The 20,688-nt window shown below is 41.2% G+C and overlaps 1 protein-coding gene across 3 annotated transcripts in view; it reads left to right on the top strand.

The window, feature by feature from the left end:
• Positions 1–20,688, top strand: part of DAB2 (DAB adaptor protein 2) — a 191,776-nt gene that overhangs the window by 131,847 nt on the left and 39,241 nt on the right. Inside the window, exon 1 of one of the 3 annotated variants that reach the window (XM_065905786.1) lies at positions 3,958–4,351. The exons of 1 other annotated variant lie outside the window; for it this stretch is intronic. The gene's annotated coding sequence lies outside the window, so the exon portion shown is untranslated. Of the gene's footprint in view, positions 1–3,957; positions 4,352–20,688 lie in introns of those variants that run through there. One more of the 3 variants, XM_065905782.1, reaches the window with a different exon arrangement.

Here is a 20,688-nt window from a genome sequence, read left to right as displayed (position 1 = left end):
TCTCACATTATAAGGTTCAGCTCCAATGTATTCTTTTAAATTGTTGCATATGATTTCAGAGTACAGATGAATCATAAATTATTCAATCATTCCCTTATTGACAGACGTAATTTTTTCTTAGGTTCCTGCTGCTATGGATACTGCAGCAGTTAACATCTTTGTATTTTTTAGGTATGTTTTACTTTTAGGGTTAGATTCTTGTTCACAGGATAGAGAGTTGTATAAGCATTTGCTACAATAATAATTGATATTAGCATTTTGCAGGATTACACATATTTTTGTTTTTAACAACTTTCTAACTTATTTTCCAAATAAGGTAGTATTTTAATGCATAATTCACATGAGAACTCTTTCCATTTACAACTTCTATATATATATTAATATATATAAAAAATTATATTATTAGCAAAATGTAATAAGCTATGTAAATCTATCATATGGAATTTTTAAATGTTTTTCACATTGCATCATTCCAGCTTTTCCAGGAACAATTGCATTTCACTAGTGTTTCACATCACAAGCAAATAACAAATATTGAGGTCTGAGGTGCTATATATTTCCTGGAGCAGGAAATGGCAACCCACTCCAGTATTCTTGCCTGCAAAATTCCATGGACAGAGGAGCCTGGTGGGCTACAGTCCATGGGGTCACAAAGAGTTGGACATGACTGAGCATGCACGCCACACATATACGTGTATAACCAAGAAAACAAACAAAAGCAACCAACAAAGCAAAACAGAAGTAGCCTGCCTTCAGTGAGACTATCCTCCACATATTTTGGATTTTAGATAAAGAGATAGATGATACGGAAAACTGTCCAATATTTGCCCTGCCTTGCCAACAGCCAAAACTGATAAGGCCAATTTATCTGCATTTATGAAGGTGCAGAACAAGTGAAGGTCAAAGAATATTTTCTGGGAACAATAACTATTCTTTTTTTTTTTTTACAACACTGAGGAGGGGAGGAAAAAAAGAGGTGACCTTGTTAGAGTCACAGACTTCAACCAGTCCTTGTTTGATTAGAATATCTGGAAGAATCCAGCAAGGCACCAAGGTGCACAGATGGCTTACCCATGGCCAAGTCTAAAGAACCATTTACAATCCATGGGAAATGGCAGGATGCAAAATGGAATGTTTAAGGAAGATGAGAACAGTAAGGAAGGAGATAGAAGAGGGCCACGAGAAAGAAGAGAGAAAGCCTTAGGTCTGTGAGCTGAAGGGGGGAAAAAGCCAGCTTAATTATGGAAGAAAAGACACATACACATAGGATAGCTCACACAGGCAGAGTTGCTGTGGAAGCACATTCCAGGAAAATCTTAAGAGATTACTTTAATAATAAACCATGCATTCTTCAGCAAGCCATCACGAGATTAACTACCCCTTTCCTCAGCTGGGAACAGTCGTCAGTTTAGGGGTTTTTTTTCCTTCCTTCTCCCTCCCAAGCAGCTTTTGTACAAGGAGAGTCATGCAAGGACCATAGCTTTTCAAGCACTGCACTCAAGTTTCCTCACCTTAATTTTCCAAACATTCATTTCAGGAATGATAAGAAAATACCACGGCTTAGGCATGGTTACCATCTGGGTGGGCTTGGCTGTGATTCTCCAGCTGCGAGCTTGTTCATTTCAGATCCACTGAAAAACCAACAGCCTCCATGGGACAGGGACTCTGTCCTACCAGGGATAAAAAGGGTTATGTTTATTTTCATTCTTCACTCTGTCTTTTTTTCCTTCTTTCTTAATGTGAGAAGGACACTGAATTACTGCCAGAAGCAATATCAGAGCCCTAGAAATATAAAAACACACTTCAAATCAAATCAGAGTTCTCTATAGTCGACTCAAGATTTCTGTATGAAATGATAGAGCTGTCCACTTGAAGCTGTATGTATGAGCCCACTGCTCAAAAACGAACTGTTTTCATCAAAATCTCTTGAAACTGCAACTCATGGCAAATGAAATCATTTTCTCTGGCTTCTTAAACAAATCCCTTCCATTTGGTGGAGTAGAGCAAACATAAGTCAACATTTCTTGATAAGAGTCAATTAAAAAAAATAGATGTGGGTGGTCACTTCTGAGCAAGTGTTACATAGTGAGGTTAAAAGAGAGAAACTTTTTGTTCCCCCCTCAAATTATCAAAGCCTGTATGTGCCTGAAATCAGCTGTCATTTTTCTAACTACTTAGCTTTGGGAAATGAAACTAACCTTCTGCACTCTTGGATCTAAGAAATAAAGCACTAGGTCCTAAGATATACCAGAATTAAAGTTCTCTGCATAAAAATTACAAATAGTCCCAAGACTGAATTTTATATACCTCTTGTCATTCACACAAAGTCATTTTCTTAATAATAGTAAATTACCTCAGAGGAATATTGAAAGCTGTCAGCACTGCCCTCCCTTCCTCTACCTCCCCAGATGTGAGGAGGTGAGACAGGTGGCAGAAACAGTAAAGGTCAAAAGAGGTAGTGTTCTCATTGTTACCGGGTTTTGCTGCTCTGCACCCCTAGCTCCTAGGCTGTTCCAAGTCTGACCTACTTGAGAGGAGGGACTGTCACTCACACTGATTTGTCCCAAATTACACAGTGGCTTTGCAGTCGGGGCTAAGCTGGAACCACAAAATACATCCTTGGTGTCCCATGAGCCCGATTTGAACTCCCAGTTTCCAGAGATAAAATGCAAATCCAGTGTGTGTTGCTTACTCAATAAAATCAATTACCCCCTCCCATCCAAGTCACAGTTTAGTATTTTCACATTTACTACACACTGGAGGCGCCAGTGGTAAAGAGTCCTCCTGCCAATGCAGGAGATGCAAGAGACGTCGGTTCAGTCCCTGGGTGGGGACGATCCCCTGGAGAAGGGCATGGAAACCCACTCCAGGATTCTTGCCTGGAGGACTCCATGGCCAGAGGAGCCTGGTGGGCTGCAGTCCATGGGGTTGCAAAGAGCTGTGCACGACTGAGCACGCATGCCAAACACTGTCTGAGACTTTTAAAAAAAGGAAGGAAACAGACACATTTTCACAAGGATAATTTCATAATTCTTAAAAAGCAACAAAGCTTCTGGGGATGTTTTACAATTGTTCATGATTTTCAAATATGGGAAAGATGAATCCCCAGCTTTTTAAGGTCCACTAAGATACAACTATGGAATGTCTTCTACTGCTAAGTACTGCGTGTCAATATTTTCAGTTTTTTCTATTCTTTTTTTTTTGTTTGTTTCTTTCTTTTTTTTGGCCAAGCCAGGAGGCTTGTGAGATCTTAGTTCCCCCACCAGGAATCTAACCTGTGACCCCTGCATTCAAAGTGGAGTCTTAACTACTGGACAGCCAGGGAAGACCCTTTTCAAGTATTTTATTTCTCATATTTCAGATTTTTCTTAGAGGTATAGGAAACACTATGGAAATCAGATAGTCATATTAAGTGTCTACACAGGGATGAACATACAGTGGGGGAAGCCAGTATATAATCTCTGTTTACATCAAATGTATAGCTTACATAGATAAGTTATATAGCCCTGCACATTTTTGTTTGTATCAATTTCATAGACAGTATTGTTTTATATGTGTATATACAGGATTATATTTCACACATAAATGCAGTGTGTTTTACATATACACACAGATTACCCACCAATTTACATATACACACAGATTACCCACATCTGCCCTGAAAGACACACGAAATCCTTTAACCGGGGTGGGAGTGCGATGACACGTGCAACTCTCCAGACAGCAGATTCTGAGCTAGCATCCACCGCCTTTAGCCAGGAAAGTCAGGAGTGAAGGCAGCCCTTTGTTCCAAGGGCCCCATCGGGTTCGGATGACTTGGGACGCCACATCACTGGAAGCGGCAGTCCAGAGAAGGAATTTTTGAGATGAAGGTCGCTGGGTCCCACCCCTTTCCTGCGGGGTTTCCCTTTCCTGTCCTTAAGCGCACCCTCCCGGGTCCCTTGCCTCAGCCCCGCGAGCCTGGGCGGCAGACGGCGCCCCGACTCCCTACTCCTCCCCTTGGCCAGACTCGGGGCGATCGCCCTCCGCTGGTGGGGCTCCCCGCTCCCCCCGGAGCCGGCTACTTTGCGCGGCCCCAGCTCGAGTTAATAAACAGTTAAGTTTGGAAGACTCAGCAGACACGTTGAGGGGGAGTTACCCAACCCAGGCAGCAAAAACATCCCGGCGCATTCCTGGGGCGTCCAAAGCTGCCAGCATCTGATTAGAACCATATCTCGCCGGGAGTGGCCCGCGGCTCCGAGGCTCCCGGGCCGGCGGCTATTTAAGCGCGGCAGCCGTGTGGGCAGCGCGGCAGCCTGGAGGCTCGGGCACCGAGGAGTCATGCTCGCATCGCAGAGGCGCTAGCTAGACTGTGAGTAGCTCTGGTTCCTTCTCCCCTTTGGCCCCATTTTTGGCGACCTCCCTCCCTCCTTTGCTCTTTTCCTCTCTTGGGATGCAGAACTGGGACTGTTGGGCTGTCTTATTAAGGAGACGGCGTACTTGAGCAGACGGGCGCTTTTGTGGCCTGACATCCGAGGAATGCTTCCACGGAAAGCCTTTACCTTTGGGGTCGGACTCCAGATGTCCAGCTAGTGACATGTAACAAGCGCCTCCCTTGTGTGTGTGCGTGTCTGTCTGTCTGCTTGTTCTAAAGCCCCACTGGCGTGGCCGCTGAGCGCCTAATTAACTCCTCCAAGACTGTTTATTTCTGCCGCGTGACAAAGGCTGGGACCTGGTTTGTACCCACGAGAAGCTTTTTTCAGTGACTGACAACGTGTGGCGTTAAAATGTGAACTTTGTCTTACACCCGCCTTCTTAAGAAAGTATCTGCCTAAGAGACTGAACAAACTTGTTTGAAATCCTCCGGGGATTTAAAAGGTGTTTGCCTGCTTGCCGTAATCTAGAAAGATTAAGGACGAATTTTAGGAAAGGGGGGAAAAGAATGAATGGGTTAACACCGTGGAGCCCCAGTCAGCATAGCGGGTTTCATAGCATGGAGCTGACTGTGTTATTTGTTCCTGCCGTCCTTCCCTCTAGACTTAATTCTTAGCCCGGAATTCAGGTCCGCAGTCAGTTTTAGCAGGGAGCCCTTTGGGTCCAAAGGGAAATCTAACTGGATTAAAAATGCTTAAAGAATCTGGATGTTATCTCCACCCCCACCTTATCCTCTTTTTTTTTTTTTTTTTTTTTTTAGTTTGTGTTTGGAAGGAAAAGAGGCGCTCTGTAAAATGAGAAGAGCAGAAATCAGCTTCCAGACACATGGAAAGACTTAAAAATTCTGAAGGGGCGACTTCATGAATAGTAAATGTTGTTATTGCACTATAAAGTGACTTAATGAAAAAATTTCTGGCCCTAATCAGACAAAGCAGGGGAGTGGGGTAGAAGGAGGTGAGACAAAAGTAACTCAAATAGAAGGAATGGCTGAGGAAAAGAACGCTGCAAAAAAAAAAAAAAAAAAAATGCTTTCGAGATGCCCGATAAGGCTCTCGAAATGGCTTTGATGGGCTTTTAATTGATCTTCCTGCAGGCTTGAGGTTGGCTCCCCACACGCGAGCGTCTCCTGGCTATTGGCGAGGGAAAAACTAGCTGGGAATGGGGGAGCATGACAGCTACCAAAAGGCTTGTCTTCCCTGCTCTGGGTCACCTCTACCTGGCTTCTTAAACCAGCAGACAGACCTTGGTCAGGCTACTCTTCTCCAGGCCTGGTGCCTACCCTACCTCTCTCCAGGTTCTGACTCTTCTTCTCTGAGGGGAGATGGGCCTCCATGACACTAAGAAAGTTTGTTGCCATGAGAATTCACCCCTTTTGGTTGAAGTGCTAGGTATGTGGCTACACCTAATCCAATGTGCAGTCTTGTCGGAAAAGCACGAAGGAGGAGGCCTGGTGGTTTTTTTTCCAGTGGGTAGTTCTGGTACAGATTAGTTCTAAATCCCTGTCAGTCTCCTCCTAAGGCAGACTGGATTCTTTTTCCTGTTGATGATGAATAACTTCATTTTCCCTTCCCTTCCCACTCCCAGCTCTCTTCCTTCTTATCCAAATGGATGCCCTAGAAATCAGTCCTTCTCAAGCTCTACCCTCCTCCATTTTAAAATAGAAGGTAGAGGACTGTCTCCCAGCTTCGAGCTCTGACACATAGGTAGCCGCCATTCTGGTGGTCTTAGACACACCTGATTTTCTCCTGAGGATGTGAGAGAAGGAAGGGGGTCCCATTGCTTGTTCAAGGCCTTGCCTCATTGTTAAGGGCAGAAATTAGGATCTGCATTTCCACTCAAGACTTTTTATAATTATGGATTCAACTAAAAGTCCAAATTCCTGTGCCTTAGACTTGCTCCTTGCTTTGCCTGAAAGGTCGAATGATGTTCAACCACCTTGTTTGGGTTGAACAGAATTGCTTTTGAGATGCTTGTTGGCATGCAGGGACCCCAGGAAGGGGCTGTCCAGCTGGTTGGGGTGACCCTTATTTTCCTGCTCAGCCATGCCTCTGTTACCTGAGGATTTACAGAGAGGAAGACCGCAGCCTTGGTCATGGCTCCTGGTCAGTAGGAGACTTTGTGGAGATGTGGACTCTTGGTGGTACAGCCTGTAAGTGCTGTTTTATTTCTCATCCTACCCTCATATGTCTGTAAACCTGCACTAGCTCCCACAGATATTTTTCACCTGGGTAGTTTCTTTTTTTTGGCTGCATTATGTTTTTGCTGTATGCAGGCTTTCTCTAGTTTCGAAGAATGGGGGCCACTTACTGTTTGTTGCAGTGTGTTGGGTTCTCATTGCAGTGGCTTCTCTTGTTGTGGAACAGGGGCTCTAGAGTGTGGGCTCAGTTAGTTGCAGCACATGGGGTTAATTGCTCTGTGGCATGTGGGATCTTCCCAGACCAAGAATCGAACCTGTGTCCCCTGCATTGGTAGGTGGATTCTTAACCACTGGACCACCAGGGAAGCCATAATTTTGAAGGTTCCGCATGTTTCCCCTCCTCAGTCTTTCCTAACTTGAGGATTTAATCAGTGTTTTTCTTAAAAACAAATCTAAGATACTGAAATACTTAAAAAGGCTACCAAAGACAGAGCTCCAAGGTGCTAAGTTGCCCTAAGGATTAGCAGAAAATGCCTCCTCCCCAGGAGAAAAGACTTGAAAGTGGACTGGTTGAGGGAGTTTTGGTATTTTACCAAACGCCTAGGGCTCTCTAGGGCTTCCTGGTGGCTCAGAGGGTAAAGCTTCTGCCTGAAATGTGGGAGACTGGGGTTCGATCCCTGGATCGGGAAGATCCCCTGCAGTAGGAAGTGGCAACCCCCTCCAGTATTTTTGCCTGGAGAATCCCATGGACGGAACAGCCTGGTAGGCTACCGTCCACAGGGTTGCAGAGTCGGACACGACTGAGCTACTTCACTTTCTTTCTTTCACTTTCTAGGGCTCTCTACCCTCCAGGGGCTTCCCTGGTGGCTCAGTGGTAAAGAATCTACATGGCAGTGCAGGAGACACAGGTTCGATCCCTGGGTTGGGAAGATCCCTGCAGTAGGAAATGGCAACCCACTTCAGTATTCTTGCCTGGAGAATTCCATGAACAAGAGGAGCCTGGCAGGCTACAGCCCATAGGGTTGCAAAGAGTTGGAAACAACTGAGCATGCACACACCCTCCAAGCAGAACCAGCATGAAGACTGGCAGTATGAAACACCTGAGGAACAGGATGTGATATCTAAAAATTCTCTGGTGCTGCTGTGTAATTCTAAAGTTGAAACTGTGCCACTGAATTGCACAGAGGTTGGCCAAAATCACATTTAGCTGAAATAGCTGTAACCCCAGATCTCTGTATTTAAGGGAAACCTAACTCATGGTTATGTATCCTGACCGAATTAATCCTGTGACTCAGAAGGAAAGCAGGCCTTGGAGTCCCCTTCTTCTACAGAGAACACACTGATTTCCTGTGAGGGGAACAAATATGCTGAGAGTGAACACAAATTGCTGGCCCACAGGCCGTTTCTGCCTCCCACCTAGCTAAGCCAGGGAGTGGTGGTGAGCAAGTGGGTTCTGCAGTCCTGTGACCTTAGTTCAAATCCCAGGGACTGCACTGCTGCCTGTGTGACCTTAAGCAAATTGCATCACTTCTCTGTATTTAAGCTTTCTTATCCGAAGAGAATAATACCTACCCACAGTTTTGCTGGGAAGACTGTTAATCTAATATGCTTAGACTCCTTTATTCCATTGTTTTGTTTTCATTTTGCCTCCTGAATTACATATCTTTAGTGAAAATTAAAGGCAGAATGGGGAATATCTTTGTCAAAGTTGGACACCGCCCATCTACCTGAAAAATGTTAATCCCTTAAGCTCTTCATATGAACAAAGCCAGGGAATTTGCTGTGCTTACATTAAACCAGCTGGGAGTTTCTCTCTGTTCTCTGCCTGGAGCTTGCAGTTTGGTTTGGTCAAGCTGATCTCTGGTGTCATTTCAGTCTTTCCCCCCACCCCTAGACTCCCTACAGAGGGGGAGCAGTCCTTCCCCATGAAGTCAGCATTGGAGCAGAAGGAAGGGGGAACGGAGGGACCCCTGTATTAAACTGAGGGACTAGACTAGAAATGAAAAGCCTTCTAAGTACCTAGGGCCCCATACTGTCCTTACCCACAGAGCTGGGCAGGTTGCCATGGTTACTCCCCTTCCCGAATCTTTTTCGTACCTTGGAAGGAAGCCTACTACCTTAGGGTAAGCAAAATCTGAACAAATTGCTTCCTGGTCTAAAAATGGCAGTTACTTTTATTTCTTAAGTGAGATAGAATGTCCTCTCTACCTACCTCATCTTTCCCTTCTGAACTTATTTTAATCCAAAACTTTACTCCTGATTGTCCAACTCCAGCTCATACTTATATCATCACAGTAAAGAAGAAACATTAAGACTTATGAAATTTCAGGAACAAAAAAGCTGCTGCCTCAATGTAGAAGCAGCCCAGGAGTGTCCCTCTGCAGCTATAAGTTATAACTTAGCCTCTAGGATAGCTGGAGGCAAGTGACCTTTAACTTCTTCAAACTGGTAAGAATTTTGTGTCTAAGGAGCAGCCTGAGTGAATTGTTCAGCTGCAGGGAAGTTACCAGGAGGCAGAATGCATAAAGGCTGTCACTTAGATATTTAGGTATCCACAAAGGAGAAGGAGCTGCTGGGTTTGAAAGTAAAAATACTGGAAAAGCTGGATTTGAAACATTCTCCAACCTGGAAGAGATTTGGGCAAGGAATTTATGATTGAATGTTTCCTCTGGGTAAAAAGTGATCCCATTTCTCTCTAGCAATGTGTTACTCTGAAACAGATCTTTGTGTGACAGGTAAACTGCTGTAAGTTCTCATTTAACAGCTAAATTCATTCATTCTTTCAGTGTTGGACACTTAGCTAGAGTGTGTAGTTCACAGCTAGAAAGAACTCATCTCAGACTAACTCTGAGTGTAGTCCCCAGATCAGCTACATTAGCATCACTTGGCAACTTGTTGGAAATGCAAATTCTTGGTTCCTATCCCAGAACCACTGAACCAAATATGAGCAGTAGGGTCCATCCAGCTGTATTCCAACAAACCCTTCACATGATCTAAGAGAAACTTTCATAACTCAGTTGTTCAATGGAAAGCATAACAAAGTAACTGAATTCCTACAATCATGGAAATAATAAAGCAAAGCATTTAAACGGAGCTCAGTTTAACTGAATCTTAAAAAGATGAAAAAGCACAGACCCTGACTTTTTTCCTGCGATCTTAAGTATTGCTTTCTTGATTGTAGGAAAACCGATCTACTCCTTAGTTCTATATTATCACCTCGCTTCCAAATTCTTTTCCCTCTTCTGGAGTTTTAAAGGAACATAATTAATCTCCATTTATTATAAAACTGTCCCAGTTACTTCTTTTTAAAAAAGATTTCAGGAAACAAGATCATTCTTCTTAAGCCAGCTGGTTTTCTCTAACCTATAAAACTTTTTATTTTCTTTTTTCATGCCATGCCCAGAGTACAGATGAAGGTCTCTCCATCATGGTAAATGAATCTGTTCCACTTGGTTTTCATAGTGCTTTATGGTTAGTGAGGTACTGTTCTCCCATCTGACTTTCACTTTAAATAACTTAAGGTAGAAACAATATCTCCATTTCTTTGCTCCAGTGTGATCAATAGATGTCAGCCTGCCCAAGGTCATTCCAGTAAAGTGGTAGGGTCAGGATAAAAGCATGACTCTTTATGATTAAAATGTTGATGTTTATCAGAATACTTAGTAAATACCTATTATGTAAAGTATGTGGCTAGGCTAGCAATGGAAGAACTCCCAGTGAGTAAGAATCTAGAAGAAAGTCTGAGTTACATGAAGGAAAGAGTAGACCCTAGTCCTGCAGTGGAATGACCGCACTGCTGTTTCTTAGGCATGCTACTCCATGTCTCTGACCCTGAGTCACTTCACTCACCTTGTACAACAGTCCTGAGAGTGACCGGTGTTAATCAGAGAGACTGATGTTTAGCAGGGGTCACTTCTTAGATGGAAAGATACAAGGGTGTGATGTAGGAGAGAACTGGAACTCTGAAGAAGCAGCAGAGGTTAGTGGTTAAGAACTTGGGCTTTGAACCACAGATGACTGTGTCTGTAGTAACTAAGCTGATACAAGTGGTCTTGTTTGTGGTCTTTAGGCAAGCTAAAATCTAGAGATGAATGCATTCAGGCTGCAAACGAGAAGCCCATCTTTCTTACATACCGTGAAACTATTAAACATGAGGGTCAAGCAAGAAAATGTGGCAACGCTTCATAGACCAGTACAGGCACACAGATGTTAACTCTTAAGGCACCTCTCAAATGTTCTCTGGGCAGGACAGTTGAGTCCTCCTGAGGTTAACATTAACCCATGCCCAAAGAACCGGAAAGTGAAGAATAACTTCATTAATGGATCTGTGTTGGGTGCAGCTGCTCTCCTTGTTCTATTAATAAACATTTTACCCAGTGACCTCACTTATTTTTCATATTTTAAGTGTCCTATTAAGGGACCGAGACCTGTTCTAATCTCCTATAATATGTAATGCAGATTCTAACATGCTTTTTGTCACCATTTAATGCAGCAGAAATAAGCCACATGTGTGTGAATATTTGTCAGAGGGTTCACATAGCCCTGTGAAGATTGCTGAACCAGTCTGTCTTTGGGACACAACATTAATTCTGTTGGGAAACATATAACTTAATTTGTAGACCAAAGGATCAGGAATTGGAATGGTACATATAGTAGGTGCTCAAATCTCCCTTCAAAGGAAATATCAGCTGTGCTTTACTACATCAGCGTTGAGTGGTGGTGGTGTGATTTGGGGGTTTTGTTTTGGGATTTCTTTTTTAAACCTTTGCCTCTGAAGTCAGACATCTTAAATAAAATCCCAGCTTCAAAATAGAAAACAAATATGTAACTGATCGAATAGGCTCTTTTGGCGATAGGTGGTTGACAGTATGGAGCTTTAATATTGATTTCTCCCTGGACCAAAGTTCAGCTGTAGCTGAAACTTTTCAGAAGTGTTCAGGTACTTGAATTGAAATCATAGTTTTATTTAATGTTTGACCTGTCTTCTGAAGGATATATTGATGCACAGATATTTGCTTGGCTGCCTGATAACCTGTTCTTGGGGTTTTTGATTTGTCAGCTGGTCTGAAGTTTTTGTTGATTGTAATTGAAATTTGGATAAAAGTGTCTATGTCTCCTTTCTAGTGGTAACTTTAAATGGTAACTTTAAAGTTAGCATCTAAATGGTAACACCCGCTAGGGAACATATAACTGTCAACAATTGCTTCCTACAAGAAATTTAGAGAAAATGATAACCGTTCAAGTAATATATTGTTTTATTATTAATTAAATGGTACACAGTAGGGTCCAGAGAAAGGAAAGGACTTATGTGATGATGAACTTGGTCTTTAAGCAAATGGTGGAAGTCAGATCAGCAAAGTGAGGAAGAAAAATGCGTTCTAGGCAGAAGCTTATATCATGCAGATGTATGACCAAAGAATACTGACAGGCCAGTCTGACCAAGAGAAAGTACAAAATGATAGAGAGGTCAGAGGTGATAGATTTGAAAACGAGAGCTGGATTGCAGAGCTTTGGATGTCAGGGCAAGAACTTAGATCTTTATCTGCTCCTCAGTAGATCTCTATTTTAAATCAGGAGAACGTAATGCTGACTGAGATCAATTAACCTAGCTATCTTGGCAGTATGAGTTTGAGTGGCAATTGCTCAGCACTTGAAGAAAAACCTGTATTTCATGAAAAATCAGAAAAGTAAAGATTTTAATATTAAGGAACAAATGGCAACTGTGTATTACCCCTAATGTTTTAAGGGCACTGCTCTTTACTAGACTGGGGGTGGAGGGGCAGGGGTGGGAGTGGGGCTAAAAAGTAAGATAAATAATTCCCTGACCTCAAGATTTCACTGAATTAGGGGAAGATTTCTACATGGATCAGAGGGCAGCAATAGGTCAAATGTAGAGAAATGGTAGGGCTAGTGAGAGGTCAGTGAAGACCTCAGACAATATGTCTTTTTTGTTGTTGTTTTTTAATTGGAAGATAATTGTTTTACAATGTTGTATTGGTTTCTGTTTTACAACATAAATCTGTCATAATTATATATTTTATATATATATATTTACATATACATATACATATACCCCCTTCTTTTCTAGTGAGTTGGCTGTTTGCGTCAGGTGGTCAAAGTATTTTTTTTCTTTTTTTTTTGGTCAAAGTATTGAAGCTTCAGCTTCAGCTTCAGCATCAGTCTTCCCAATGAATATTCAGGGTTGATTTCCCTTAGGATTGACTGACTTGATCTCCTTGCAGTCTAAGGAACTCTCAAAAGTCTTCTCCAGCACCATAGTTCAAAAGCATCAATTCTTCAGTGCTCAGCCTTCATTATGGTCTAACTCTCACATCTGTACATGATTACTGGAAAAACCATAGCTTTGACTATACTGACCTTTATCGGCAAAGAGATGTCTCTACTTCTTGGGAGTAGCAGAGGGTGAGATGGTTAGATAGCATAACCGATTCAATGGACATGAATTTGAGCAAACTCTGGGAGACAGTGAAAGAGGGGGAAGCCTGTCGTGGTGCAGTTCATGGGGTAGCAAAGAGTCAAACAGGACTTATCGATTGAACAGCAAACAGCCCCTTCCTCTGAGCCTCCCTCCAACCCCATCGCCATTCCATCCCTCTAGGTCATCACAGGGCCAAGCTGGGCTCCTTGTATTAGGTACCAGCTTCCCACTAGTTACCTATTTTGTACATGGTAGACACATCTTGGATGGACTTTGAATGATGGGTATGAATACAAGTAGGTGAAGGCACCAAATGCTACAGCCTAGGGAGGTAATAAGAGAAGGCATTGTGTGTGTGTCCATGGTAAATGCAGCCTCTCCAGGGAACAGGTGGCTATGTATATATTTAGTGTACATTCTAATTATGCAAGGCTTTGAATCTCAGGTTGACTTTGAATGGAGGAATTGAACAGTGATGCCTAATTAATACAAAATCAGGAAACCCTGAGGTCTGAAAGGGTACCACTACAAGAATTCAACCATGAAAATAGGTCAGGGACAACTGAAGTCTCTTACAATTTAGATTCTCATTGGATCCTTTTGAGAAAATGAAAGGTAGAATTCACCTCACAAAGAGCTTCTTTACTTCAAATAGTCTAATATTACGAAATACCTGTACTGTGTGTATCAGTTCAGTTCCGTTCAGTTCAGTCGTTCAGTCATGTCCGACTCTGCAACCCCATGGACTGCAGCACACCAGGCTTTCCTGTCCATCACCAAACTTCTGGAAACTGCTCAAACTCATGTCCATTGAGTCAGTGATGCCATCCAACCATCTCATCCTCTGTTGTCCCCTTCTCCTCCCACCTTCAATCTTTTCCAGCATCACGGTCTTTTCCAATGAGTCAATTCTTCGCATCAGGCGGCCAAAGTCTTGGAGTTTCAACTTCAGCATCAGTCTTTCCAATGAATATTCAGGACTGATCTCCTTTAGGATTGACCGATTTGATCTCCTTGCAGTCCAAGGGACTCTCAAGAGCCTTCTCCAACACCTCAATTCAAAAACATCAATTCTTCAGTGCTCAGCTTTTATGGTCCAACTCTCACATCTATACATGACTACTGGAAAAACATAGTACTGTGTGTATAAAAAATATCAAAATAGCACTGTGTTAAGAGTTGGCTAATTTTGAGGAGCAAGGTATGTGAGACAAGGTAGTACACCTTTTTTGGAGGCAGGAATTCAGAATGGTGATGAGGAAAGATTGGGGAGGAATGCCAGAAGTAAGTAAAAAGCAAATTCATTTTTGGTGGGAGGAAGGTGAGATGAAAATGAAGAGCAATTATGGAAAACAGTGCCAGAAGTGTGCCACATTCAGTAGACATGTGAACAGTCTAAGATACTATATTAGCTTCATTGTGGATCTTTTAGGTATATCCATGAACAAAAGAAAATCTGTAGTTCTGTTTCCAGATAGTGTGTAGAGACACAAATGTTCAGCTTTCCATAGAAGAACTCTATTATACTATAATAGAAACAATGGATGCAACTGCGTACTGCTTTAGGATTCAGATTCTTGTATTTCATGCCGCCAGCATTTGTTGAGGGCCTTGCTGCTATTCAGGATGATAGTAAAGCCATTTTCCTTTTTTTACAAAAAAAAATTATTTGCTTTTAATTGCAGAATAATTGCTTTACAGTACTGTGTTCATTTCTAGCAAACATCAACATGAATCAGCTGTAGGTTTACCCATGTCCCCTCCCACTTGAACATCCCTCTCACTTCCCTCCCCTTTTCACTTCTCTAGGTTGTTACCAAGCCCTGGTTTGAATTCCCTGAGTCATACTAAAGCCATTTCCTTGATGAAGGCTGACCTTAACCAAATGTTACCTAATATTCTCTTGCTAATACTCTTGTAAACGAGGTATTGCTCTTTAAAAAACCAAAGATACTGGTAGGGACCCATGGTTGTATTTTCAAAATATTGATTCATTTACATCCACAGTTCAGTTGTTTGGCCTGATCTGAAAGTGACACTGTTGTACTCTTAGATAAATCTTGTAATTAAGAGTGCCACAGACTATTTTTGTTCTAGAATATAGTGGTTTGTGTCATCTCTGAGTTGCTTGTGCTCCTGAAGTGAGAAAACTGCTGTCAAAGGAGCATGGTGTTTCTTTCCCATGTTTATGAAAACAGTGTTGACTCAGGGCTCTAGTTTTATGATAACTTTGCAGGAAACACTGTTGACAGTCCTTAATGATCTAACATATCACAAGATTTTTTTCTTCCCACTGGCTCTGTCACAGAGAGGCAATATTGTCTTCCAGATTGCAATATTATTATAGTGAAACGTGTTCGTTGCTCAATTGTGTCCCGACTCTTTGGGACCCCGTGGACTATAGCTCGTCAGGCTTCTCTGTCCATGGAATTCTCTAGGCAAGAATACTGGAGTGGGTAGCCACTCCTTTCTTCAGCAGATCTTCCGGTCCCAGGAATCGAACCCAGGTCTCCTGCATTGAAGGCAGATTCTTTACTATCCGAGCCACCAGGGAAGCCCAATATTGTTATAGAATATTTCCAAATATTTAATGTAAGTATTTCCCATCTAATTAATGTTTTAAGTAAATATCATCATTTTAAACTGTCTTGAAAAGGATAATTATGCTCTTAGACTAAATTTTCATCTCTCCATGGTCAATATTTAAAAGAGAGAAATTTATAGAATTCCTTGAAGTAGTCTAATTTTACCTTCTTTTACTAAAAGTTATTAATGGCAGTGAAACTTTATAGGCTAACTGGAAACATTTCCTCTAAAATACTCAGCTTATTTTACATGCTTATTTTCTCTCCCCTGCCTACACTGGAAGCCCCTTGAGAGTAGATACCGTATCTATTTTTGTCACTGTATATATAGCATAATACAGTGCTTAGTACACAGCAGGTGTTCAATAAACATTCACCAGGTGAATGAGTGACTCAAGCTACTCATCTGCAACATTATTTGGAATTTACTATAAATTGAGCAGAATGGGGAGCTTCAGCTTGCCTTATCTTTGGTATAAGCAAAATAGTTTTGAGTCTTTTTTTAAATTTTAAGGTTATTTATAATGAGCAGTATCCCTAGGTTCCTCTAAGTTATATCAGCACAGGGCCTGAGAAAGGCCAACAAGCTGTTACTGAAATTTAACAGATAGTGTAGTCTTTTCAAGTCCTTGATTTAACTTCTACCACTGGAATGTTCATCATGGCACACAAATCTATCTGAACCCATGAACACAATCACTGGCTGATAATAATCATAGTGGTGAATAGTTCTCAACCTGGTATTTCCTCCAAGGACAGCTTCTTATTCTCCTCCTGTTTCTCCTTTTAAAAGCATCCACCAAACTATTTACTAAAGAACTAATAAAAATTGAGAAAAATAAATGAAACCTTTGGCTCAGTACTGGATAATTAAGGTTACCCCTTTCACAGCACAATTTCTGCTCAAATCAAGGAAACCTGGGTTTTAATTTGTGTGTGCAACTATATTACAGGTACAGATTTGATATCCATTAGGTTCTTCAAATGCTGACTTTGGTCTCTACAGAGACCTCACTGGATCTAAGGAAACCAATTTGGAAATTGGCTTTAGGCCATACTCTGACCCCAACTTTAAAAATCCTGGCATAGGAGTTTTATCAAGCCATAGTGAGCGTTTGATTCAGAACTTACTGTTCATTTGTTTTAGTGTATCGGGAGCTTTCCTCAACACCTTTGGATAAGCAAACATCAGTTAATGAAGTCTAAGATGACTGTATGGACAGCTTGCTGTGGGCTTTCATTCCACATGTTTCCAGAGATGTTCAAGTTTAATTTGCAGGTTCTTTTAGCTTTTGAGTTTAATTTCAGGTGACTGATCCTAGAGTAGCTTCACGATTCTATCTTTAACCCAAGTGAAACTATAGATTTGCCTACATTTTAATTATTGCTATCTGACAAATTAGCACTTCTCTAGGGAATTTCATTTTAGAAATACAGAAAGGCACGTGTCACCTTCATATCACTATTCTAAATCTATTAGAAGCAGAAATCTGTCTTTCACTCTACTGTTACTCTTCTTAGCCAGCATTTCCTTGGTATTGATCCTTCTAGTCTCTCCATAGTTTTATAGAGAAACATACACACAGTGGGAAAATGCTGTATATTCTGCTTTAAAGAAGGAGCTATAATGACATGACTACTTTAGTCCACAGTTGCCTTTTACAAAAGTTGTCCCTTTAGGTGTTCAAATTTCAAATATCACTTTACTTACATACATTTTTTTAAAACTGACATGAGAATTCTTCTTTTAGGTTTTAGAATGACAGTTATAAGATGTATTGCCCTTTTTTTTAAAGCCATCTTTAGGACACACTGTTTATTTGAAGTTTGAGGGTCACCAAACTTGACCTTAGCTTGGTAAGATGGGATAACCTTGAATCTGACATTTAAGATTGTTAGACCTTAACCTTTCAATTAAAAGGCTTTGTTTCCAAAAGATTAGCCACATAAGTAAATGAAAGAAACCGGCAGTGTTGAATCACTCAAAATGGCAAGTTCATGCAACTCTCCTACTACAAAGCCATCTGGCTCTTTGATGCCATGGCTCCATACAGGCTTGTCACCACCTCGACCTCCACACCATTGCTCAAAATCTCCAAGTCTTCTCAGTGCTGTCTAGACAAAAGAGAGTTCTGTAAATCCACTCTAATCCAGTCTGACCCACTTTTCAACCTTTTTTTCATAATATAACCCAGCACTGGTCCAGTATTCTAGCCAAGATGACATAAATATCCTTTTCTCATTGCTATCACTTCCTCTTTCCCAAATGTCTTATCTGGCTAACATTCATTCCACCTATCATAAGAGCTACAAAAATTCTCTCTTTTTGCCTGTATTGTTCTAAAACAAAGAAATTCAGAGCATAGATATTAGACCCGTGTGACTTTCAGGGAGCTGGTTGACTTCTGTACTTCAGCATCCATGCTTGTCAAATAGAGATGACAATACTTTCTTCTAGGACTAAATAAGAGATACATAGCCTCACACCTGGAAAGTAATAAATATTCAATAAATTTAATGTTTAAAAATATGGTATTCCTTCTATGTTTCTAAAAAACCTATTAAAGCCATCCCCAACCCTGAACTCCCAACCTACTTTACTCTGCTGTCTTTTCCCAGACCACCTGTCAGCTTCTGAAACCCATAGTCCCTTTATGGATTTCCCGTGCTAGAGTGTAAACCCCATAAGGTAAAAAGGAATGAATTTGAGTCAGTTCTAATGAAGTAGATGATCCTAGAACCTACTATACAGAGTGAAGTAAGTCAAAAAGAGAAAAACAAATATTGCATTATTAATGCATATACATAGAAGCTGGAAAGATGGTACTGATGAAGCCATTTGCAGGTCATCAATGGAGACTCAGACACAGAGAACAGACTTGTGTGCACAACAGTGGGAAGGAGAGGGTGGGACGAATTGATAGAGTAGCACTGAAACATATACATTACCACATGTAAGACAGATTGCCAGTGGGAATCTGCTATATGATTCAGGAGCTCAGCACAGTACAATCTAGAAGTACAATCTTGACAATCTAGAGGGGTGGGATGGGATGGGAGGTGAGAGGGATGTTCAAGAGGGAGGGGACAGATGCATACCTGTGGCTGATTCATGTAGAGGTATGGCAGAAACCAACACAATGTGTAAAGGAATTATCCTCCAATTAAAAATAAATAAATAAACTCTATAAGGGAATAGATCTTTATTTCACTCACTGATGTATCTCAAGTGCTAGAAGAGTGCCTGGCACATAGTAGGGATGTAAACTTATTACATGAATTAACTTGTTGGCACTAATCACTGGCATTCAGGGGTTAACTTTGTTTCCAGGCTCTGAATTGTAATGGCTTTGAGCAGGTATCAATCACTAAACCCTTATGCTTTCAACAATAGCAAAAATAAAAAAGTTGCTTGTATTTGAAGGCCTTTTGAATTTTCTAGTAGCACAGCTTCAGAGCAAAATCTAGGGTAGCCACTGATTTACTATCAGTGGAGTCACACTGACTAAGCACAATGCTCTTAAGAGTCAACAGGGGTGGCATTTGACTCTTAAGAGAATTTCTTAGTTGAAGATGAAAATGTAGAATGAAATTTCAGTTAGAGAACCTCAACTCTGCAGAGAATGGCCAGATATTTTATTCACATCCTACTTGTAATGAAAGTGAAAGTGAAAGTCGCTCAGTCATGTCCAACTCTTTGCAACCACATGAACTATACAGTCCATGGAATTCTCCAGGCCAGAATGCTGGAATGGGTAGCCTTTCCCTTCTCCAGGGGATCTTCCCAACCCAAGGATTGAACCGGGGTCTCCCGCATTGCAGGTGGATTCTTTACCAATTGAGCTGATAATTAATCTTAGAAGTAAAACTTTGCTTATCTTAGAGAGACTAAGAAAGCATGTTATTGTTGTTCCTCTCACTGTTTTCTATGGTGAAATTCATTGTCTACATGCTTCTATACATTCTGGTTTTTAAAGAGATTACAACTATATTACAAATTAATATATATAAAATAGATAAACAACAAGGTCCTACTATAGAGCACACAGAACTATATTCAATATCCTGTAATTATCCATAATGGAAAAGAAAAAAATTAAAGATATAAATACATTTCAAATTTCAAGTTTTACTTCAGTAGAAGGCATCATTGCTTTTTTTTAAAGAACTTGTCTTAACCTCCTTGTGTACAATATTGAGTCTTTTTAATAAAGATTGGATTAGGAACTTAATAGTGGCTTTCAAAGACTTGTCTTTGCACAGAGCTATAGAGTTCAGCTAAGGAAACAAATGATCTAGTTGCATTCTCTCATACTAAAAATGCCTACTTAATGAGACTGGAAAATAGCAGATGCCACTGTGGAGTGTCTCTAAAGCATCAAGGACCAACTGAAGTTCCTTTTATTTAATGACCATATATAACAAGGATCATAAAGAGAAGCTACAAATGGAGTGCCTTTCTAATCACTTTTATCCACTCATGTTTTCTTAAGTGGTGGTGGTAGTTTAGTAGCTAAGTCGTGTCCAACTCTTGCGATCCCACGGACTCTAGCCTGCCAGGCTCTTCTGTCCATGGAATTCTCCAGGCAAGAATACTGGAGTGGGTTGCCATTTCCTTCTCCATTTTTTTAAGTACTTAAATATCAATTGCTTAGCGGACACAATTTTGCAACAGGTCATTAATGGTTCAGATAACAGATGAGATTGCTCTAAATGCTAATGAAACCACTTGCTCAGTGAATCATTGATGTTGACTGTGAAGACTAATCAGAAACCTTTTTGTAGTTGAATATGAATACGATATGTCATAATGGGTCAGAAGATTTCAGTGGAAGCCCAGCAAAGTGGCTGGTGATAAGGAACCATGTCCACTGGTTTGTGCATGCATATTATGTCGCTTTAGTCGTGTCCAACTCTTTCCGGCCCTGTGGACTGTAGCCCACCAGGCTCCTCTGTCCATAGGATTCTCTAGGCAAGAATATTGGAGTGGGTTACCATGCCCTCCTCCAGGGAATCTTCCCGATCCAGGGATCAAAGCCACATCTCTTATGTCTCCTGCATTGGCAGGTGGGTTCTTTACCACTGGCACCACCTGGGAAGCTCTACTAGCTCTA

Source organism: Muntiacus reevesi, chromosome 14, assembly GCF_963930625.1.
Source record: "Muntiacus reevesi chromosome 14, mMunRee1.1, whole genome shotgun sequence".
Taxonomy (NCBI): Eukaryota; Metazoa; Chordata; class Mammalia; order Artiodactyla; family Cervidae; genus Muntiacus; species Muntiacus reevesi.
Note: the sequence above shows the minus strand (reverse complement) of the source record. Positions and strands in the feature narration are given on the sequence as shown.